Source organism: Trichosurus vulpecula, chromosome 4 (genome assembly GCF_011100635.1).
Source record: "Trichosurus vulpecula isolate mTriVul1 chromosome 4, mTriVul1.pri, whole genome shotgun sequence".
Taxonomy (NCBI): domain Eukaryota; kingdom Metazoa; phylum Chordata; class Mammalia; order Diprotodontia; family Phalangeridae; genus Trichosurus; species Trichosurus vulpecula.
Window position 1 is genome coordinate 215,415,087 of NC_050576.1, and position 25,127 is coordinate 215,440,213.

Here is a 25,127-nt window from a genome sequence, read left to right on the forward strand (position 1 = left end):
AAAATGTCCAGAGCCAAGTCTCTTGTTCATGGAACCTCCAGGAAGACAGTGTTACTAGATCATGGAATACCTCTCAGAGAGGAAAGTATAAGGAGATTGGAAAAATAGGAGAGGGCTAGGTTACAGACGGCTTTGAATGCCAAACAGGGGGTTTTGTATTTGATCTTGGAAATGATAGGGAGTCACTGGAGTTTACTGAGTGAGGGGTGACATAGTCTGATCTGTGCTTTAGGAAAATCCTTATGGTGATTGAATGGAGAATGGATTGGAGTGGGCCCACTAGCAGCTCTTGCAATAGTCCAAGTGTGAGGACCTACGCCAGAGTGGTGGCAGTGTCAGAAGAGAGAAAGAAGCACATTGGAGAGACATTGCAAAGGTGAAATAGACCTTGGCAACAGATTGGATATGGGGGTAAGAGATGATGACAAATCCAGAATGACTCCTAGGTTGTGGGCTTGAGGAACTGGGAGGATGCTGTTACTCTTGACTAGAGGTTCCCAAACTTATTTGGCCTACTGCCCCCTTTAAAAAAATTTACTCAGCACCCCACTGGAAATCTTTCTTTAACCCTTTAATTTTTAAAAAAAATTGCATCATTTCAAACATATATATATATATACATATATATATTTTGAAATAATGCATCTTAAATTTAATAATTTATTGTAAATTTTTTTCCTGAATTAAAATTCTGATGATGCAATATAATATCATGCAATTGTACAGTATCGTATTGTAAACAAGTCATTACATGCACATGTTCCTGCCGATGCATGCTGGATTTCCCCGACAATGTGAGACACGCTCCCTTCCAACACCTGCTTGTTAAGACCTGTTGGCAGAATTGATTACTGATCGGTTATAACTTGCATTTTGTGTGTTTATTTGGAAAATAATGTAATCACTACAACTTTAACTCTGTTACATGACAGATGAAACATGTACGAATGGTTTTTCAAAATTTTCTTCTCTTCTTTCCTTATGCTTCCACCACCCCCTTTTTTTATTCAATGCCCCCCAATTGCACCTGAGGCTACTATCATGTCTCCCCACTCCCATCATTCTAGCTCCCCCCGGGGGAGGCATCTCCTACTTTGGGAGCCTCTGCATCTTGACAGTCAGAGGCAAGTTAGGAAGGGGGATAGGCTTAGACGAAAAGATAATTAGTTCCATGTTGGATGTGTTGAGTTTAAGAGGACTTTTGGACATCCAATTCAAGATATCTGAAAAGCAGTTGAAGAGGAGAGATTGGTGGTTAGCAGAGAGGTTAGGGCAGAATAGATAAATATGAGAATCATCAGCATAGAGATGATAATTAAATTCATGGGAGCTGATGAGATCACCAAGTGAAGTAGTATATAGAGGGAGAAGTAAAGAGGGCTCAGGACAGAAAGAACCCTGTGGAACCCTGTGGTTAGAGGGCATCATCCAGATTTGGATCCAATAAAGGAGGAGTAGTCAACCAGATAAGATGGGAACCAGGTGTGATAGTAATATACCAAGATAGTGTGGTATCCCAGAAACTTAGAGAGAAGGGAGTATCCAAGACGAGAGTGTAATCAACAGTGTCAAAGTTTGCAGAGAGATAAAAAGAACGAGGATTGAGAAAAGATAATTGAATTTGGCAATTGAGAAATCATTAGTAACTTCAGAGGGAGCAGTTTCAGTGGAATAATGAGATCAGAAGCCAGATTGTAAGCAGTTAAGAAGAGCTTGAGAGGAGAGAAAATAGAGACACCTATTATAGATGGTCTTTTCAGGTGGGTTAGACACAAAAGGCTGTGGTTGTGTGTGGTTCGTCCTTCATTCTCAAAGAGGACCATAACATCAGGGAGATGATGACATGACTTGCAGTTGACTTTGATTTGAGCGAGGGAGCACTGTGCAGTCATCAGCCTCACTTTCTCCTCCAGAGCCATCTGGGTCCAGAGGCCAGATGTTGATCAGGATGACCTTGGCCCTTTTAAGCCTAGGTCTTTTCAAGTGCTCATTTTGAGTGCAGCAATGCCCATACAGTGAATCTTTAAGAAGTGAGTCAAGGGATGGCCCCTTTAATAAATAAAAAAAATCAAATCAGGAGGGAAAGATCCTCAGGGTTGCTGCCCAAAAGAGAAGTTTCTCTCTACATTCACTCTGAGACAGGAGGGCCCAAAAAAATAACCATTAAGTGGTACTTGGGCAGGGATTGTTGTCCAATACCTGAGATCCAGAGTGAATTGGGTTTAAGGCTTGGCCTTTGAGAAAGAAATCTAGCCAGTAAACCCCAAATTAACTAGGTAGCTTTTGGCCACCAAAATTTAGCTTCTTTTGGGCAGAACACCCTCAGGTAAGGGGAGAGGAGAGGAGAGAAGAGGAGAGGATGAGCTGAGTTGTCCAACTAGAACTGGCCAGCTGAGCCCCGATTCAGGCAGCTCAGACTACTCACAGATTGTGGTTTGTCCTTCATTCTTGAAGAGGACCATGACATCAGGGAGGTGATGATGTGACTTGTAATTGACTTTGATTTGAGTGAGGGAGGGCTGTGCAAAGCCTCACTTTTTCCTCCAGCGCCATCTGGGTCCAGTGGCCAGATATGAATCATGATGACTGGAGATGTCCCAGAGCAGTGGGAGACACAAAGGACAGAAGAGATATGGGTCCATAGTTATCAGGGATGGAAAGATCAAGTGAAGGGTTTTGTTTTGTTTTTTTGTGGATGGCAAAGAAATGGTCATATTTGTAGGCAGTAGAGAGTGAGCCAGTAGAAAGGGGGAGATTGAAAATAAGTAATAGATCATTCTGTTGGAGGAGATGGGACAGAATAGGATCACTTGAACAAGTAGAGGGGTTAGCCTTGGTAAGGAATAAGGCCACATTATCATGTGAGAGAAGGGTAAAGATGCTATAATAGCAGGAAGCATCTGAGTTACAGGAGATGAGGAAGAAGTAAGAAGAGGAATTTCATGGTGAATGGTCTCAATTTTTTTTCTGTAAAATATGAAGCAAGATTCTCAACTGAGAGAATAGGGGGAAAAGAGCCATGGGAGATATAAGGAGGAATGAAAATCTTTGGAAGTTCACAATTATTTTCTTCATCTGTAATCAAGTTAAATGAATGGAATGGAATCGAATGAAAGTAAAGTAAACTCCCACTATGGAGAGTGTGATAGTGAGTCGATAAGGGAGGTAATAGTGGAATTGCCTAGCAGCAGTGAGGGCCCAGTTGAGGTTATATAACATAAATCAGAGGAGGTTGTATGATTTTCTCCACCATATTCAGCAGTAGGTGATTGTAAGAGCAAAAGTGACGTGGTGGGAGTGATCCAAGGCAGAGGTTTGGCAGGGAGCAATCAGTGGTATGATAAGGGCTCAAAGAGAAAATGGCAGTGTTGAGTTGAATCAAGGTTCATCAAGAGGTCAAGGTGGGGGAAAAGAGGAGAGAATGGCAAATACAGGGGAGATGGCCTGGGAGAGAATTGAGGGGTCAAGGGATTGGAGGACAAGGTGAGGATGAAGAGTAGGGTTTGGTAAGGGAAGGCGGACAGAAAGATGGAGAGTCAATAGAATATGGTAGGATGAAGGGATTTCAGAATTCTTGAATGTGGAGGTGGTGCATTTGTGGGTGATGACAAGATCAAGAATATGACCATGTTTGGGCAGCTAGGTAATCCAGTGGATAGAGTTCAGGGCCTGGAGTGAGGAAGACCTAAGTTCAAATGTGGCCTCAGACACTTACTAGCTGTGTGACTCTGGGCAAGTCACTTAACTTCTGTTTGCCTGTTTCCTCAACTGTAAAATGGGGATAATAGCGGCACCTGCCCCATAGGATTATTGTGAGAATCAAGTGAGATGAAAATTATTAATAATTAATAATTAATCTAGCACAGTGCCTGGCCCATAATAAGTGTTATACAAATGGTAGCAGCTATTATTATTATCATTTATTATTGTTATTATCAGTGCGTGGCTAAGCTGGGTCAGGAACAGGTTGAGGAATTAAGTTGTTAGGGTGTTTGAGGGAGAATCAGTATGGATCTTGAAGTTCCCTGGTATAAGATTGAGGGGGATGGGAATAAGATAGTACATAAGCAGAGTTAGGATTCAGGCCTAGATCTTCTGATAGCAAAGCCTGTGCTCTTTGCATAATATGTCAATCTTAGCGCTTCTGACAGAGAGAGAAATTTTTGATTCAGAGATTTATTACCTGGGCTTGTCAAGGCATGCCCAGTTCTATGCACCCTGAGGGGCCTTTAAATCATGTCTAGATTACCTAACTTGGAGGCCTCTGTGTGTCCTGCCATGTGAGTGGGTGTAGCCTTCTTTGATTGACTGCTTGTATCTTTAAAACTAGCAAGACAGAGCTACTTAGACTGGCAGTTTTCAGGAGAAATCAAAGCTATCTATAGTCATATGAAAAAATGCTCTTAATCATTATTGATTATATATAAATGCAAATTAGAACAACTCTGAGGTACCACCTCACACCTATCAGATTGGCTAATATGTCAGAAAAAGGAAAATGACAAATGTTGGAGAGGATATGCAAAAATAGAGACACTAACACACTATTAGTGAGTTGTGAACTGATCCAACCATTCTGGAGAACAATTTGGAACTATGCCCAAAGGGCTCTAAAACTGCATACCCTTTAACCCAGCAATACCACTACTAGGTCTATGTCTCAAAGAGATCAAAGAAAAAGGAAAGGGACCTATATATAAAAAAAATATTTATAGCAGCTCTTTTTGTGGTGGCAAAGAATTGGAAATTGAGGGGCTGCCCATCACTTGGGGACTAGCTAAACAAGTTGTGGTATATGATTGTGATGGAATACTATGCTATACTATGGAATACTAATGTTATAAGAAATGGTGAGCAGGATGCTTTTAGAAAAACCTAGGAAAACTTACATGAACTGCTGCAAAGTGAAGTGAGCAGAACCGGAAGAACAACGTATACGGTAACAGCAACATTGTATGATAATCAATTGTGAATGACTTAGCTATTCTCAGCCACCCTATCATCCAAGACAATTCTGAAGAACTTAGGATGAAAAATGCTATCCACCCTGAGAGCAAGAAATGATGGTGTCTGAATGCAGATAGAAGCATACTTTTAAAACCTTCTTTATTATTCTTGAGTTTTTTTGTTTTCTTTTGCAACATGGCTAATATGGAAATATTTTGCATGACTATATATGTATAATCTATTTAAATTTGATTGCTTTCTCAATGGGGGTAGAAAAGAAGGATGGAGGAAGAGAATTTGGAACTTAACATTTTAAAAATTAATGTTAAAAATTTTTGTTTACATGTAATTGAAAAAAAATAAAATAAAAATTTAATTAAAAAAAACTTAACTGTTCAATCTCTTTTTCTCCCACTCCTTTTTTAGCCAAGTAAAGTAGGGGTCAGGGTAGTCAGTGTTACAGACTAATGCCCAGTGGAGCCAAAATGGCAGAATAGTAGGAAGTAATGTAGTGAACTCTCTTCCACATACTTTTCCAAATAGATCCAGAAAATATACCAGACTGAATCCTTATGGGGGAAATCTAGAAAAAGTCATTTGTCCAGCCCAGCTCAGCATGAGGAGACAAGGAGATCTGTGGACACAGAGAATTGGTTAGCAAAGAAACATGCTTGAGCGGAACATTCCAGCACCCAAGGAGAGATTGTACAGCAGGGCAAGAGGAGGTCCCAGACCCATACCAGGTCACTGTGACGGGGAACAGGTGAGAACTGGCAGCTTTGTCACCCACTACCTGATTCTGGATCACTGACCCAGAGAGGACTGAGAAGAGGACCTGCGTAGCTGAGTAAGTGTTCTTGGGCATAGAGACCCTGGGCTGTGCATGTGGAGAAAGAAGGAAGTTCAGAAGTAATAGCAACAGAGTGATTCAGACCTCAGGTTTTGTGTCTAGGGTCTCACTTCCGGTATCTAGCCCAACCTACAGAGGAATAACTAAGGCAGGAATCCCAGACCAAATAGCCTACAATTCTGCCATTCAGAACCAACAAATCATCCCAGCTGACTGATAGGGAGGGAGTACAGCAGCTACTCAGGTTGGGACCTTGAAGAGCTCAGACCAGGAGTCAGCAATCAGACTTTGCCCTGGATCAGACCACTTTGGAAGTGTTGAAATCTTGCAGGTCCCCAGCCTATCCCTGAAATCCTGGAATGACACAAAGATCAATACCCCAAGAAAGGAGCAACTGGACCAATCCAGATCTTCCCTCTGGCAGTTTGGCAGAGCCCAGCCATAATAGCAAGTCCAAAGTCGGGAAGTAGATCGGAAGAATGGGCAAACAAAAAAATGTTGTGGTTCTCCCCACCATTAATGAGCTATTATGATAGCAGGGATGCTCAAGACACAAACACAGAAGAGGAGATTGACTCCCTCCAAAATGTCTATAAGCAATGTTTTGGAGAAAAATATAGCTTGGGCACAAACTCAACAAGAATTCCTGGAAGAGATGAAGCATGAGTTATTTTTTTAAAAAAGAATTTTAAATGTTTCCATAAATGGAATGAAAGAGTTTGAAGAAAAAATTAGAGAAGAAATGGGAGACTCTCAGCTCTTCTCCCAAGCTAGGTGCCAGGATCTGTTGCTGCTGCAGCTGCATCCCTGAGACAAGATGATAAATGTTGGAGTCAATGGATTTGGCACCTGGTGGATATTGTGGCTATCAATGACCCCTTCACTGACCTCAACTACATGATTCATCTGTTTTAATTTGATTTCACCTGTGGCAAGTTCAAGGACACTGTCAAGCAAACCTGAAAATGGAAAGCTGGTGATCAACAGAAAAGCCATTATCACCTTCCAGGAGAGTGATCCTAATAGTATTAAATGAGGAGGTGCTGGAGCCAAGTACGTAGTAGAGTCCCCTGGTATCTTTACCAAGGGAACCATCTTTACCATCTTTACCATGGAAAAGGCTGGGGATCACATTAACAGATGGAGCAAAGTGGGTCACTATCTCTGCCCCTTCTGTTGATACCCCTATTTTTGTGAAGGGAGTGAACCATGAGAAACATAATTCCCTTAAGATTATCAGTAATACCTCCTGCATTACCAACTGCTTTCCTCTCCCTGACCAAAGTCATTCATGACAACCTTTGGCACTGTGGAAAGACTCAAGACCACAGTCCATTCCATTACTGCTACCCACTAGACTGTAGGTGGTTCCCCTGGCAAGTTGTGGCATGATGGGTGTGGCACTGCCCAAAACATCATTCCTCTTTCGCTGGTGCTACTAAAGCTACAGGCAAAGTCATCATCCTTGAACTGAATGGGAAACTCACAGGCATGTCCTTCTATGTTCCTACTCCCAGTATATCTGTCGTGGATCAGACGTGCCACCTGGAGAAACCTGCCAAATACGATAATATCAAAAAAATGGTGAAGCAAAGTATCAAAGGGAACCTTAAAGGGCATGTTGGGCTACACAGCAGACCAGGTAGTATCCTGTGACTTTAACGGCGATACCCACTCTTCTACCTTTGATACTGGTGCTGGTGTTGCCTTCAATGATGACTTTGTCAAGCTCATTTCCTGGGATGGCTATAGCAACTATGTAATAGATCTTATAGTCTACATGAACTCCAAGGAATAAAGTGGAAAGCCATACATCTTCATCCTCAGTCAAGATAGGAGTTCCACTACTGGGGGGGCCAGATCTTTAACTTATTTTGCTATGCTGGGGATTTCATGCCCCATCCACAGCCCTTGCCCCAAGGCACCCCTGTGGGGGGAGGGTAGGGGAAGTATAGAGACTTAGGTTGTTTACCATCAATAAAGTCACCATATTAATGCAAAAAAAGGAAAGAAAAGAAATGAGAGCTATGGAAGAAAGAATTGGAAAAGGAACTAATAGCTTGGCACAAGAGGTACAAAACCTTACCCAAGCAACAAATGCTCTGAAAAGTGGATGGAACAAATAGAAACCAGTGATTCCATGAGACAACAAGCAATATTAACACAAAGTTAAATGGCTGGAAAAAAAGAAAATGGAAAGTATCTCATAGTAAAAACAACTGACCTGGCGAACAGATCAAAGAGAATAAATTTAAGAATTACTGGACTACCTGAATGCCTCAACCAAAAGAAAATGCCTAGACATCACATTTCAAGAAATCTTAAGGAAAACTTCCCAGATCTCTTAGAACCAGAGGACAAAGTGGAAATAGAATTCACTGGTGACCTCCTGAAAGAAACCTTAAAATAAAAACTCTTAGGAATGTAGTCAAAATCCAAAGCTTCCAGCTCGAAGAAAAAATACCGCAAGCAGCCAGAAAGAAATAATTCAGATGTCCAGGGGCCACAGTCAGGATCACACACAATACAGCAGCTATCACAATAAAGAAGCAGAGAAAGTGTAATATGATATTCCAGAAAGGAAAAAGTATGGGCTTACAGTCAAAAATAACTTAGCCAGCAAAACTGAGTATAACGCTATGGGAGAAAAAAATTGATCTTTAATGAAATAGAGGACTTCCAAGCATTCCTGATGAAAAGACCTGTGGAGAAACTTTTAAGTTCAAACACAGGTGCAAAGAGAAACATAAAAGGTAAGCATGAATTAGCCATGATAAAGGACTAAGCAAGGATAAAGTGCTTACGTCCTAATATGGGGAGATGATACATGTGTCCTCTCTGAACCTTATCATCATCAGAGTTCATAAAGGGAGTCTAAATAGACAAAGCTTGGGAGTTGTTCTGTTATGTTTTGATAATCTTAAGAAAAGAATGCAAAGAGAAGGGAAAACGAACACACTGGGGAGGAGGGAAGGAAAAGGAAGATTATAGAAAATTGTCTCATACAATCAGCGTGCATAAGTAGATGTCTATAGGAACTGGGGAGGGGCTGGGAGGAGTGTCCTGACATAAACCTCACTCTCATACGTACTGGTCAAAAGAAGGAAAAATACACACACACACACAGTCAGGTACAGAAATATGTTTCACTCAACAGGAAAACAGAAAAGAAAGTGGAGAAGGGAAAAGGGGGAATTAGAAAGAGAGGGTATGAAGGAAGAGATTAGTTCTAAGCAAAACAAACTCCAAGGATGTACAAAAATATTTATGATGCTTTTTCAAGATGGAGATGAATGGGAAGCTGAGGGGGTGCTCATAAATTGGGTAATGGATGAATAAGTTTTGACATCTAAATACAATGGAATACTATTATGCTAAACTCTTAGCATTGTAATGATCAACCAGGACTCCAGAGGACTAATGATCAAACATGTTACCCACCTTCTCAGAGGAAGGTGAATGCAGAATGAGATAAATATTTTTTTGAACATGGCCAATGTGGAAATTTGTTTTGATTAACTGTTAAAAAAAAACTAATGTCCCTTTTAGTTTAAGTATTTCCCCTTCTTTCTCTTTATTCCAGAGATAGATAGATAGATAGATAGAGAGAGAGAGAGAGAGAGAGAGAGAGAGAGAGTGTGAGAGAGAGAGAGAGAAGAATTGGAAGTCTTTGCTGTTTCCTGATCATGGCCTCTTTTCCATTGCCCTCCCCTCTCACTCCTGCCTCTGCTAGACTCTTCAGTTTTTGCAACAAGAACCTTATTTCCTGGCAAACTGTCTTCAGAACAGAGATAGAAAAAGACTAGAGAGAAAAGAGTAAAAACTATGTGTCCCAGAATATACAGGGTATACAGCAAGTGCCCAGAAAACCCCAAACCAAAGAAATTGCTATTCCTTTCCCCTTGTGAATTCAAGATTCACTTAACACCACAATAAGTGTGTGATATATTCAATATCTTCCACAACCCTCACTTCACATTCTGGTGGCGTTACCATGGAAACTTAGGATGCAGAAGTAACTGGGAGCCAAGCAGACATTTTTTACCCAGAGTTCCCAAACGTTTCTGATGATAAACTTGAGGACTTTTACAAAAGAGAGAGGCCTGAGTAAGGGGGTTGGGAAGGAGGAGTAAGGGTGTGTGAGTCATACCTGAGAAGCTTGGACTGGTGCCACATTCTTGACAGTATAAGATAGGAACAGAAGGAAGGGCTATAGCCAAGGCCTCAGTGACAGAACCAAAGGGAGGTCATGGTGCCCAGTGCACAATGAGTGGGTGGCATAAATCACACCAGACCAAGGCAGATCATGGAGTCAGCTGGTTAGCCTCCCACATGGGGTAGCCAACACTTTCATTTCCCCTCTTCCATCTTTGGGGGGTGGGGGTGGGTGAGTGGCCATCTGATGAATGTTTCATTCACTTCTCGTTTCTCTTCCTTCCAGGACAGGGTAAGAGTAAAGTGGGGAGAAGCCTATTTGGTTCCTATACAGTAGGATTGAAATTTATTTCTATTGTCACAAAAAGCTGGGTGCTACCAACCCTGACTACTGTGGTTAACTGTGGATTCCTGTCCTTCTTTCTTTCATTGGTTCCAGAGATCTCCCTCTCCACACCAGTTTCCATGGAAAATTATCTCCTATCTTTTTAAAAGAAAACATCTCTCCCTCCGTAACTTGTTCCTCAAGGACCATTGAAGGTTTTTTCATCACCCTGTCCATCTTGACCCTCCTCCCTACCCAGGGTCTGGGAGAAAGGGCAGACAAAAGACCCAGGGATCAAAACAGCACCCCAACAACTGGGTACCCTAGAGAAAGGCAATAGGGAGCACAAAGGAGGAGACATGGGTGGGGTGGAGTAGGCCCAGTATTCTATATTCCTTTCTGTTACTTCTTCTCCTGACACATGTACCCCTACACACACACACACACACACACACTGGGGTGTGAAATCACATAGGCACATATTTACACAGCCTGGATCATGCCTGTATGACTGTATGAGGATTGGTCCATGCCATACAAGGATCAGCTGAAGGAACTGGGCATGTTTAGCATGGAGAAGGCATGACTCTGGGGAACCAGATTGTTGTCTTCAAGTATTCCAAGGGCTGACTCATCATGGGACTAAGACATTCCATTTCTATTACTCCATTCTAGGAATAATAGGTGGAAAGTGGCGAAGAGGCAACTTTGGGCTTGATGTCAAGAAAAACTACCTAATAATCTGAACTATCCAGAAATGGAATGGCTGCTTATAGAGGACGAGTGTTCCCCTCTTTGGTCATCAAGCAGAGGTTGGATGACTGTTTGTTCAGTATGTTATAGTGAAGATTCCTTTCACATATGGGCTGGACTAACTGCCTGCCAAGGTCCCTTCCAAATATGTCCAAAGGACAGAGCCAGAGACAGTCATAATCCCTTTCACTCCAACAGCTGAGACCTTTTCACAGAGCAGGAAGGAACTCTTTCACCCCCAAGTTGCTAAGCGACTAGCTGCCTTACTCCCCAGGAGATGGCTGCTGTGACATAGATCTCTCTCTCTCTCTCTCTCTCTCTCTCTCCATGCTTCTGAATGTATGATGCTTCCAAACAAAGTCAAATTAAGTCCAGGCTAAGACCTGGCATTTTTTTCTATTTCTGTCTTTTTTTACAATAGCCTCCTAAAGGATCTTTCTCCCTCTCTCCCTGCTTCACTTTGATGCTAGACCTATTGACCTTATCCATAGATCTGGTAATATCACTCCACTCTCTCCTCACCAATATATCCCTGAAACCCTTTCCTTCTCAGGCTTCTATGACACTGCTCTCATCTCGTTTTCCAACCATTCCTTTTCAGGATCCTCCTGTTGAGGAGACTGGTTGAGGCATCTTTTCTTATCTTCCCCACATAGATCCATCACTAAGAATGTTTGTACCTCCTTCAAAAGGCAGAAAAGTTGCCTTTTCTGGATGGAGAGAGAATTTGGGATACTGGTGTGAGGTTGGGGTCAGATCTCACCCCCTTCAAACTATGGTAACTTCCCATTTAAACTACTATGAGGTGTGGGGGTGGACAGGCCTGGCTAATAAGGTCTCAATCCTGGAAGCATTAGTGTTTGGAGAGCCTGCCTCTGAAAGTGCATGATGATGAAGAATGGAGGTGTCCACTTCCAATAAAAGGCCTTAATGGAGAAGCTCTCCCTCTCTCTTTTCCTTCCTGCTGGCCACAAGGTGTAACTATGATTTGGTGGTGATGGAGCTGAAGTGGGGTGTTAATCAAAGAATGCCTATGAATGAAGATGAAGTGGAGAGCTGGCCCCCTCTGTTCCGTGTCATCAGGCACTTAGATCATGTTCCCCAGACTATACTCTCCTTAGCCAGTCTCCTTTTCCCTCACATAACTATTCTTACTAATGAAGATCACCAAGTGAAGTAGTATAGAGGGAAAAGAAAAGAGCCCAGGACAGAACCTTGTGGAACACTTACTGTTAGAGGGTGTGATCTGGATGAAGATCCAGCAAAGAAAGGAGACTGAGGAGTGGTCTGATAGGTGGAAGGAGAACCAGAAGAGAGTGGTGTCCTAAAGACCTAGAGAGGAGAGAAGTTCACTCAAGCCAGAGCCTGGCAGCAGTTACCTACTGGCCCTTAGGTCATTCTCCCTCCTTTTGTCAAGAAGGTCAGTATCTTGTTCAAAGTTTTCCTCTCTATCCCAACTCCTAACCCTCCGTCTAGCTATACAAAAGAGTGGTAATACACTTGAGGGTGGCCTTTTTTCCATACCAAGGCAACCCCTATATATGCATCTTTGCTCCCATCACCTCCCATTTTCTCAAGCAGATCGCCTGCAGGCAAATCGATCCTTCTGCTCTGGACACTGGCATATTCCCTCTTCCCGACATTTTCTGGAAACTTCCATACCCCATTCATACCCACAATCACCTCTTCTCTACTCTTCCGTTTCCCACATCTATTGTTTCCTTGCCTACTGTCTACAAACATGCCCAGATCTCCCCATCTTTAAATAAAACCCCTCACTAGAATATATTACTTGCTCTAACTCTGTTCTTTCTAGCTAGAGTCTCTTTCACCGCCACACCCTAGAAGAAAAAGTTGCCTATACTAGTTGCCTCTATGTCCTCTCCTTTCAGTCACTCCTCAACCCTCTGCAGTCTGTCTTCCAATCACAACAGTGAACGAACACTGCTCTCTCGAAAGCTACCAAGGATTCCTCTTTTTTCTCAGCAAAATATTAACTTATTGATTGGGCACATCCTTGTGAGTTTTAAAGTTGACATGAAACATGGGATTTTCATTTTACCCCTCTACTCACGTGCCTCTCTCCATGTCTTTCATTTTTAGGAAAATTAAATAGAAGCCAGAGAAAACTTCAAAAGTCATGCCTTCTTATCCAAAGCCACATCATTTTCTTTCATGTCCCTTTTCCCCTATTAAAAGATAGTTGAACAGAAGAATTCTATATTTCCTGTTTGTATAAAACTAAGGTGGTGCTTATCCATTGAGAAAATGGCTGAAACAAATTGTGATATACAAATGTGATGCAGTATTGATAAATTCAGAGAAACCTGGAAGGGCTTGTATAAACTGATTCAGAGTGAAGTGAGCAGAATGAGGAGAATAATTTGTACACTGACCACAACATTGTAAAGACAATCAGTCATGAAGACTTAAAGACCCTGATTGATGTAATGACCGATCATAATACCAGAAGACCAGTGATGAAGTAGACAATGAACCTCTTGACACAAAGGTGACAGACCCCCTAAGGCACACAATGAAACATTCACTTTCAAATATGGCCAATCCCAATGTGTGGATTTGTTTTGCTTCGCTATGTATATGGGTTATAAGGAAGATTTTTTTAAAAAATTTTGGGGATTGGGGAGAGAATATGAGGATAGAAGGAGAGTAGTGACAGTAATGTAAAAAAATTGATGATAAGAGCATCAATGAAGGATTTCTTAAAAATCATGGAAGAGAACAGAAAGAGGTTCTGAAGGAAACTAGACAAGTGGGTCAGCTGTAAAACTATCATATTGAATTTATTATGTATATGTAAAAAAATGAACAAGCTATTTCTAATGGAAATTGGTGCTTCATATATAATCCTCTTTTCCTCTTCTTTGTATGTGGAAAAGCTAGCTATTGGTGTTTGTCAAGTTCAGAATAACAAAAAAATGAAAAAAAATTATTAAAAAGATACATGATGACTATGCTGACTACCGAGAAGCACAGAAAGACATAGGAATAGATGCAAAGCAAATAGAACCAGCAAAACAATACACACAAGGACTACTACAATGTAAATGACAAGAACAACAAAACAATCAAAACTAAATGCCATAAAATTATAATGACCAGGCTTGTTCCAAAGAAGAGATCAGGGAATAATAGATAATAGCCAACAATTGCTATTTATTTATTTATAAGACATTATTTATGTATTTAATATTTTTAGTTTTCAGCATTAATTTTCACAACAGTTTACAAATTTTCTCCCCATTTCTACCCTCCCCCCCATTCCAAGATGGCATATATTCTGATTGCCCTGTTCCCCAGTCAACCCTCCCTTCCGTCACTCCACTCCCACTCCCCCCATCCCCTTTTCCCTTACTTTCTTGTAGGGCAAGATAGATTTTTATGCCCCATTGCCTGTATATCTTATTTCCTAGTTTCATGCAAAAACTTTTTTTGAACATCTGCTTTTAAAACTTTGAGTTCCAAATTCTCTCCCCTCTTCCCTCCCCACTCACCCTCCCTAAGAAGGCAAGCAATTCAACTTAGGCCACATGTGTATCGTTATGCAAAACCTTTCCCCAATACTCATGTTGTGAAAGACTAACTATATTTTGCTCTTTCCTATCCTATCCCCCTTTATCCAATTTTGTCCCTTGACTCTGTCCCTTTTCAAAAGTGTTTGCTTTTGATTACCTCCTCCCCCTATCTGCACCCCCTCTATCATCCCCCCTTTTTTATCTTCCTCCTCCATCTTTCCTATGGGGCAAGACACCCAATTGAGTGTGTATGTTATTCCCTCCTCAGGGCAAATCTGATGAGAGCAAGATTCACTCATTCCCCCTCACTCACCCCCTCTTCCCTTCCTACAGAACTGCTTTTTCTTGCCACTTTTATGTGAGATAATTTATCCCATTCCATCTCTTCCTTTCTCTCTCTCACTCAATATATTCCCCTCTCATCCCTTAATTTTATTTTATTTTTTTTTAGATATCATCCCTTCATATTCAACTCACCCTGTGCCCTCTGTCTATACATATTTGTATATTCCCTTCAGCCACCCCAATACTGAGGTCCCATGAATTATACATATCATCTTTCCATGTAGGAATGTAAACAAAACAGTTCAATTATGGTAAGTGCCTTATGATTTCTCCTTCTTGTTTACCTTTTCATGCTTCTCTTGATTCTTGTGTTTGAAAGCCAAATTTTCTATTCAGCTCTGGTCTTTTCACTGAGAAAGCTTGAAAGTCCTCTATTTTATTGAAAATCCATATTTTGCCTTGGAGCATGATACTCAGTTTTTCTGGGTAGGTGATTCTTGGTTTTAATCCTAGCTCCATTGACCTCCGGAATATCGTATTCCAAGCCCTTTGATCCCTTACTGTAGAAGCTGCTAGATCTTGTGTTATTCTGATTGTGTTTTCACAATACTCAAATTGTTTCTTTCTGGCAGCTTGCAGTATTTTCTCCTTGATCTGGGAGCTCTGGAATTTGGTGACAATATTCCTAGGAGTTTTCTTTTTGGGATCTTTTTCAGAAGGTGATCATTGGATTCTTTCAATTTCTATTTTACCCTCTGGCTCTAGAATATCAGGGCAGTTCTCCTTGATAATTTCTTGAAAGATGATATCTAGGCTCTTTTTTTGATCATGGCTTTCATGTAGTCCAATAATTTTTAAATTATCTCTCCTGGATCTATTTTTCAGGTCAGTGGTTTTTCCAAAGAGATATTTCACATTGTCTTCCATTTTTTCCATTCCTTTGGTTCTGTTTTATAATATCTTGATTTCTCATAAAGTCACTAGCTTCCACTTGCTCCAGTCTAATTTTCAAGGTGGTATTTTCTTCAGTGGTCTTTTGGACCTCCTTTTGCATTTGGGTAATTCTGCCTTTCAAGGCATTCTTCTCCTCATTGGCTTTTTGGAGCTCTTTTGCCATTTGAGTTAGTCTATTTTTTAAGGTGTTATTTTCTTTAATATTTTTTGGGGTCTTCTTTAGCAAGTCATTGACTTCTTTTTCATGGTTTTCTTGTATCACTCTCATTTCTCTTCCCAATTTTTCCTCTACTTCTCTAACTTGCTTTTCCAAATCCTTTTTGAGCTCCTCCATGGCCTGAGACCAGTTCATGTTTTTCTTGGAGGCTTTTGATGTAGACTCTTTGACTTTTTTGACTTCTTCTGGCTGTATGTTTTGGTCTTCTTTGTCACAAAAGAAAGATTCCAAAGTCTGAATCTGAATCTGAGTCCATTTTCGCTGCCTGGCCATGTTCCCAGCCAACTACTTGAGCCTTGAGTTTTTAATGGGGGTATGACTGCTTGTAGAGTATAGAGTACTTTGTCCCAAGCTTGAGAGGTTGTGCTATTGTTTTCAGAGCTATTTCTACACAGCAAGCTCTGCCACACCAGTGCTCCTCCTCCCCCAAGAACCACTAACCTGGATCTCCACGCAGATCTTAAGCAGGCTCTGCACTCCTGCTCTGATCCACCACTTAATTCCTCCCACCAGGTGGGCCTGGGGCCAGAAGCAGCTGCAGCTGTAGTTCTGTTCTCAGAGCTGCACCACCTCTGCTGCCCCCGGGGCAATGGCCAAACCAAGAACTCCTTTCACTCTGTACCCGCAGCTTTTCCCAGTAACCTTCTCTGTTGTCTTTGGTGTTTGTGGGTTGAGAAGTCTGGTAATTGCCACAGCTCACTGATTCAGGGTGCTAGGGCCTGTTCTACCTGGCTCCCAGTCTGGTTGGTCCGGGCGCAGCTCATGCTGGGCTGTGTTCCGCTCTGCTCCCAGCTCCCTGTGATAGACCTTACCCAGCAACCATCCAGGCTGTCCTGGGCTGGAGCCCTGCTTCCCTCTGCTATTTTGTGGGTTCTGCAATTCTAGAATTTGTTCAGAGCCATTTTTATAGGTGTTTGGAGGGTCCTGGGGGAGAGCTTTAGGGAAGTCCCTGCTTTCTAGCTGCCACCTTCCTAACATTTTTTTAGATTCCATTTTCTTTAGTTTGTGAATTTTTTAACATTCATTTAATTTTTTTTTCATTTTTAAAAATTTGAGTTCTAAATTCTCTCCCTCCACCCCAGCCCTTTCTCCACTGGTTAGTTGGTTGTTGTCCTTCATTCTGGAAGACCAAAATGACATCATTCTGTTAGAGTCAAGTTACAGTATGTCTGACTGTGGCTGATCAGACCAATCAGAGCTCAGAATGCTCCACCACAGGTTGGGCACAAATCGTCCGTTAGAGTCAAGTTACAGTATGTCTGACTGTGGCTGATCAGACCAATCAGAGCTCAGAATGCTCCACCACAGGTTGGGCACAAATCGTCCATGTGAACATTTAGGGGGATTCTCTGAATTGGCATATCTCCTGTTTCTTTTGAGCTCCTTCAATTCTGCTTTGCTCATAGAACACAGCACCTTCTCTGATGAGGGCACGCCATAGTGGGTGGTCCTGGGCACATGTCTCCCATGTCCCCCAATCAATTCCAAAGTTTTTAAGAGAAACTTTGCGAGTCCCTGTATTGCTTTTTTAAACTATCATGTGAGCACTGGCCATATGTGATTTCTCTGTAAAATAGTCTGTTAGGCAAGCGTGTTTGGCATTCAAACAACACGGCCAGCCCATCGGAGTTGACCTCTCTGCAGTGGAGTTTGAATGCTTGGCAGTTTAGTTTGAGAAAGGACCTCAGTGTCTGGTATCTTATCCTGTCAGGTGGTCTTCAGAATCTTCCTAAGACAATTCAAATGGAAGTGATTAATTTTCCTCACATGGCGCTGGTAGATTGTCCAGGTTTTACAGGCATACAACATTGAGGTCAGCACAAAGGCTCTATAGACCTTCAGTTTGGTAATCAGTCTAATACTGCTTCCCTTCCACACTTTACTTCAGAGCCTCCCAAACAATGAACTGGCTCTGGCAGTGCATGTGTCAACTTCATTATGAGTGTGTACATCCCTGGAAAGTACTGCCAAGGTAAGTAAACTTATCCACAGTATTCAAAACTTCTCCACTTGCTGTAACTGATGGTTCCATGTATGGATGGTGTGGTGCTGGCTGGTAGAGCACCTGTGTTTTCTTGGTGTCAGTTATTAGGCCAAAATTAGTATGAGCAGCAGAAAATCAATCCATACTTAGCTGCGTCTCAACTTCTGAGGCTGCATTGAGTGCACAATCATCTACAAACAGAAAATCATACACCAACACTCCCTCCACTTTAGTCTTGACTTGTAGCCTTTTCAAGTTCAATAATTTACCATCAGTGTGGTAGCTTGATGCCCTGTTTGTCCTCATTGAAGGAGTTTGACAACATGGCTGAAAACATCAGGCTAAAAGGCATGGGAGCAAGCACATAGCCTTGCTTCACTCCGTTGGTGACTGAGAAAGCGTGAGGGCATTGTCCATTATCCAAAAGCCAGGCAAGCACACTGTCATGAAATGAGGAAGGGGCTAGAAAAGGTACCCTAAAATTTGTCTGCCTACCCAACCCTGACCTATTTCCCACATTAGGCGGGGATCTCACCTTGCAGTCAAAATGCAAAAAAAAAAAAAAGTACAAAAACTTCTGCAAAGATGATTCCACTCACCAGTGGCACATGGAATGTGCACACACTTATAGACAGCACAAAAATCTGGTCGCCATGAAATAGCTCTTGTTTTGAGAGAGCTCAGCAGGTATCACATCCAAATAGCATCCCTGAGTGAAAAACGGCTAGCAAATGAAGGCCAGCTTACTGAAGTCAGAGATGGACACATGTTTTTCTTGAGTGCCCTCAATGAAAGTGAGCACCATGAAGCTGGTGTAGATTTTGCAGTCAAAACTAGCTCGTATGCCTACTAAAAGTAGTGAATGACAGGTTCACGCAATGTGATTGCCACTTGCAGGAAAACACCATCATAACTGCCTATGCTTCCACCATGACAAACCCTCATGAGGTCAAAGAAAAATTTTATGAAGACCTAGAGACCCTTACCATCAAAGTGCCAAATGAGGACAAGTTTATAATTCTGGGTAACTTAATGCTAGAATAAGCTTAGACTACCAGACATGGTAGGGAGTCCTTGGGAGGAATGGAGTTGGAAACAGCAAAAGCAATGGTCACTTACTACTAAAGACTTGTGCATCTCATGACCTCATCACCAACACTGTCTTCTATTTACCTAAATACAATAAAACTTCATGGATGCATCCTCACAGCAAAGATCGGCAGTTAATAGACCATGTCATCGTAAGAAGAAGAGGCGGACAAGATGTGAGAGTGATGAAGGCAATGTGTGGTGCAGAGTGCTGGACTGATCATAGACTTATCCTCTCCAAGCTAAGTATTCATATTCAACAAAAATGACAGTACCTAGAAAAAATAACTACCTTTCCCCATTAACTGAGAAGGTGAGCAATATGATACCCATTATACAGATGAGGTCCTGCAAAACATATTTCTATATTAACCACATTGCAAAACAAAACAAAACAGAAAGCAAGAAAAATAAAGTGAAACAAAATACTTCAGTCTGCACTCAGAGTTCATCAGTTCTCTCTCTGGAATGGGATAGTCCTTTGGAATTGTGGATCATTTGCATTGATCAGAGTAGAAGGTTCATTCAGTCATTTCAGCCATGTCCCCCCTCTTTGTGATCCCATTTGGGGTTTTCTTGGCAAAGATACCCAAGTCGTTTGCCATTTCCTTCTCTAGCTCATTTTACAGATGAGGAAACTGAGGCAAACAGCATTAAGTGACTTGCCCAGAGTCACACAGCTAGTAAGTGTCTGAGCCAGGATTTGAACTCAGAAAGACTCATTTTCCTGACTCTAGACTGGGCATTCTATCCACTGCTCCACCCAGCTTCCCATATCAGAGTAGAATAGCTAACGTTTATATAGTGCCTAGTATATGTCAATTATTATCTTTTGGTCCTCATAACAACTCAGCAATGCAGGTGCTTTTTTAAGCCCCATTTTACAAATGAGGAAGCTGAAGCAAACAGAGGTTAAGTGACTTTCCCAGGGTCATACAGCTAGTAAGTGTCTGAGGCAGGATTTGAACTCGGGTCCTCCTGATTTCAGGGCTGGCACTCTATCCACTGTGCCACCTAGCTGCCCTGCATGAGGGGCATGGTGGAGTTCTTGGCTAGTCCCTTTTGGAGACTCTTGAGAGTCCTCTCTTTGGGGACACATCAAGCTTCAAGTTTCTTCAAGCGTAGAAGTCTCTTGGGGTGCTCCTAGCTTTTACTTGGAGAAAGAAGATGGAAGAAGCCAAGCTTACTTCAGGTTGCTAAAGGAAAAGACTCTGGGAAGACATGAGAGGAGCCAGCAGTCTCTCCATCATGTCTCTATATCCAGCTTGCTATACTAGAGACTTCAGGGAGTCTCCCTTTGGGTGAGATCTAGGGCCCTCTCTCTCGGTTGAGCTGAGTTATTTTTACTCCAATGGGAGGGCTCTTTCACTCTGCATTGTCTGGTATATACTCTCCTATGTATACCTTCTCTGATTTCTGTGTTTCCATTATTTGGATAAATAAACATCTTTGCTATTCTCCATATGTTCATTGTGGAACTAATGTTAGCTGAGGAAGGGATCAAGTCTTAGATATAGAGGTTGCAGTCCCCTTTTCCTCCAAAAATGATGAAGTTATCAAAAATTAGATTGAATCCAATCATATTCCTCAGACAAACAATCTTTAAGGAAGCAGATACATATACTTGGGGGCAGCTAGCTGGTTCAGTGGATTCAGGGTGGTTCAGGGCCAGGAGTCGGGAAGACCTGAGTTCAAATCCAGCTTCAGACATTTACTAGCTGTGTGACCCCAGGCAGATTACTTAACTCCTATTTGCCTCGGTTCCTCATCTGAAGGAAATGGCAAACTGCTCTAGTATCTTTGCCAAGAAAACCACATGGACAAAGTCCATGGGATGATGAAAAGTTGGACACAACCGAATGACCCAACAGCAGCAATAGTACCCAATACTCCCTCTGTTTGAGGGGAGCAAAGTGGTGGCCTCTGGCCCCAATCTCCCACTTCCCCTCCTGGCAGGAATGAAAGTCTCCCTTGGAGAAGAGTAAGGGGAGAAGAGGCTAGAGATGTCTATTCTGCCCGTCTTCAAGCCACACAAAGACAGGCCTTTCTCAACACATCACTATACCTGTGAGGCCCCACTCCATTCTGTTAACATCATTACTATTATTAGCTTACGTTGAGGCCTCCAGTCTACTGATGACTTCATTCCCTGAGCCTTCTACCGCACTTGGGCTGAGCTCAAGAAATGTTTATAGAGCGAGAGTTGGCTCCAGCACACCCCTGGGCATTCATTGAGAGATGTAGGGGATGTAAAAACAAAAGAAATCAATAAAACTTCACTTTAGAAGAATATGAACGCAGACGGCTTTCTCTTGACCCAAATACATTATAGTATATGAGTTCCCTAAAATGTAATGAGGGCCTCCCTCCACACTGGGATCCCTAAAATACTCAGGTTCAATATGAGAGGGAAATAAAGGATACAAGCACCACCCCAGCATAGATTCTATTCCTAGCCCAGGCAAATCACCAAAGGGCTAAAAATAAAAGTATTTAATTGAAGATAGTCAGACATAACTAATAGGCAGCCAGGTGTCACAGTGGATAGGGCACTGAGCCTGGAGTCAGAAAGACCTGAGTTCAGATCAGACACTTACTAGCTGGGTGACTCTGGGCAAGTCACTTAACCCTGTCTGCCTCAGTTTCCTCATCTGTCAAAAGAACTGGAGAAGTAAATGGCAAACCATTCCAATAACTTCACCAAGAAAACCCCATAGGGGGTCGGACATGACTAAAATTAACTGAACAACAACAAAAAACATAACAGGAAACCCTATGTCATAAAAATCATTCTTAACCTCTCATAAATGAAGGGAAAACAATTTTTTCCATAGTTTCCCATGCCAGCGGAGGAAAGGCCCAAGTTTGCTCCTGAGGGAGGAGACAAGTCATACTTCCAGGGCCTTGGAGCTAGTGGAACAATCCTCTAAGTGGTTCCGTGCCCTCTTAGCTGTCACTTCAAAGCTCCACCTCTACCTCATTAATTATAGAAACCCCACGTTCCCACTCAAAAAACCTTGTGGCTCTCTGAGAGTCATAGGATCTCGGCCTCCGAGTCAGAGGAGACCTCAGAGGCTCTCTCGTCGTCATGATACCAAGGAGGAAACTGAACTCTAGGAAGGTTCTGTGATTTGCCCAGGCCTGCACAGGTAGTGAACATTAGAGCGAGGATTTGAGCTCCACCTCCTTCTTCCTACTGTATTATGTTGTCCCTCCTAAGATTTATTTTCAGCAGGTTTGTTCTGCTCAGGCAGAACACTGGCACTGCCCTCTTCCTGTCCTTCTCCGTAAATTTCCATGCCTCAAGCTCCATGCGCCATTTGAGCCTAGGCTCAGTCAATACCCAGCATCTTGCTGCAACTCCCACCTCCTGTTATTATTAATGCTTTGAAGAATTTTTTAATTTTTTTATTTTTAGTTTACAATACTCGGTCCTACATAATTTTGAGTTCCAGATTTTCTTCCCTCCCTCCCCCCCCCCCACCAAGGCGACATGGAATCCGATATATCTTCTACGTATAACTTGGCATTGAACGATTTGGAGCATTTTTGCACATAGCTTTTGATATCAGAGCTAGGAGATGAACTGGGTTTGCTCGACCCAGGTTCTACCTCGTCCCTATAAAATCCAGCACCACCTACCTTCTGCTGCCTCGATGATCTGCCCTGGTATGAAGAGGATTATGAAACTCCCTCCACACCCCACCCCTCACACTCACTAACCAAGGGGAATGACCACAGAGCTTGACTGAGTCGGCTGTACCAAGTCTGAAGAGTGAGCTCTCTGGGGGCCCATCACCGACCCCTTTCTTCCTGTGGCACAAAGATCAGCCCACTAATGTCCCACACACCACCCTGGTTATAACCTGCCTGCCCTTGCCCCTGCTTCCCCGTGCTCTTGCCTCTAGATATCTCATTTAGTCCTTGAGCTTTCTCCTTGTGGGCATTAAAATGAGCCCGTCAATGGCGTGTTCCTCTGCGGGTCTCCCTGGTTCTTTTGTCATACTCACTTCTAAGTACCCAAACTGCTGCCAAGGGCTGAGACCTGCCTGGTCAGGCAGCTCCGCCTCCACTGCTGTCGATCTCAGAAGTTCTACTGGCTTAGGGTTCAGTGGCTGTTCCCCTCTTTCTCCCCCTCCCCATCTCCCCATATTAGGAACGGTCTCTGCACCACCACCCCAAAGATGCTTTTGCTGCTAATAATGCCTCAGGCTTCTCGTCTACTGATGGTCAGAGTTCTGTCTCAGATTTTATTTTTCTTGCTTTCTAAACAAGGGTGGGTTTTTGGGAAGGAGATGAAGCCGATTTTAGTTTGGAAAAAAATTTTAATAAAAAAAATTCTGCCCCACTTTACCCTCCCCCTGCCTTTTGCTATGGGCTGCTTCTGTTTCAATTTTGTTATCTTTTGTTATCTTTTTTTTTTTTTTTAGTGAATATTTATTTTTTTTAAATGCAATTTATTTATTTAACATATTTGGTTTTCAGCATTGATTTTCACAACATTTTGAATTACAAATTTTCTCCCCATTTCTACCCTCCCCCCCACTCCAAGATGGCTTATATTCTGGTTGCCCTGTTCCCCAGTCAGCCCTCCCCTCTATCACCCCCCTCCCCTCTCATCCCCTTTTCCCTTCCTTTCTTGTAGGGCAAGATAAATTTCTACGCCCCATTGCCTGTGTATCTTATTTTTTAGTTGCATACAAAAACTTTTTTTGTTTTTGAACATCTGATTTTAAAACTTTGAGTTCCAAATTCTCTTCCCTCTTCCCTTCCCACCCACCCTCCCTAAGAAGTTGAGCAATTCAACCTAGGCTACACATGTATTATTATGTATAACCCTTCCACAATACTCATGTTGTGAAAGGCTAACTACATTTTGCTCCTTCCCAACCCATCCCGCTTTATTGAATTTTCTCCCTTGACCCTGTCCCCTTTCCAAAGTGTTTGTTTTGATTACCTCCACCCCCAGCTGCCCTCCCCTCCATCATCCCCCCCGCCTTTTATTTTTTTTTTATCTTCCTCCCTCTTCTTTCCTGTGGGGTAAGATACCCAACTGAGTATGTATGGTATTCCCCCTCAGGCCAAATCTGATGAGAGCAAGGTTCACTCATTCCCCCCTCACCTGCCCTCTCCCCTCCTCCCATAGAACTGCTTCCTCTTGCCACCTTTATGCGAGATAATCTACCCCATTCTATCTCTCCCTATCTCCCTCTCTCAGTATGTTACTTTCTCATCCCTTAATTTCTTTTTATTTCTTTTAGATATCTTCCCTTCATCTTCAACTCACCCTGTGTCTGCTCTCTCTCTTTTACATATATATATATATATATATATATATAAACACATATACATATATATACACATACATACATATACACATAGATATATACATACATACACATTCACTTATATATATACATAAACATATATATACATATATATATATATATACATACATATATATGCACATTCCCTTCAACTACCCTAATACTGAGGTCTCATGAATCATACTCATCATCTTTCCATGTAGGAATGTAAACAAAACAGTTCAAATTTAGTAAGTCCCTTGCAATTTCCATTTCTTGATTACCTTTTCATGCTTCTCTTGATTCTTGTGTTTGAAAGTCAAATTTTCTATTCAGTTCTGCTCTTTTCACTGAGAAAGCTTGAAAGTCCTCTATTTTATTGAAACTCCATATTTTGCCTTGGATTTTGTTATCTTTTTGTTATAGCCCACTGAAGATCAGTTCCTATGGGCTATGGGATGCTTGTTAGCTCTCTTCTTTTATACTCCTCACTTAGGTGGCATCAAAAAAGGCTTGTTCAGGCAGCATAGGGGGAGCTCCTCCTTTCCTCCCTCTACTTAAGGTTCCCTACCTTCACACCCAACTGGGTTAGGAGGAGTGATTTTTTTTTAATCATACCTCAGGGTACCTATGGCACCCTATAGAAGGGATTCTGAAGCCATTTTTGGTTTTTAGTAAGGATGGTTCTTACCTTCAAGAAGTTTATAGCCTACCAGGTAGAATGGA

The 25,127-nt window shown here is 42.1% G+C and overlaps 1 pseudogene; it reads left to right on the top strand.

The window, feature by feature from the left end:
• The first annotated feature begins 7,006 nt into the window (after nucleotides 1-7,006).
• On the top strand, nucleotides 7,007-7,595 carry LOC118847016 (annotated as a pseudogene).
• The last annotated feature ends 17,532 nt before the right edge of the window (nucleotides 7,596-25,127 follow it).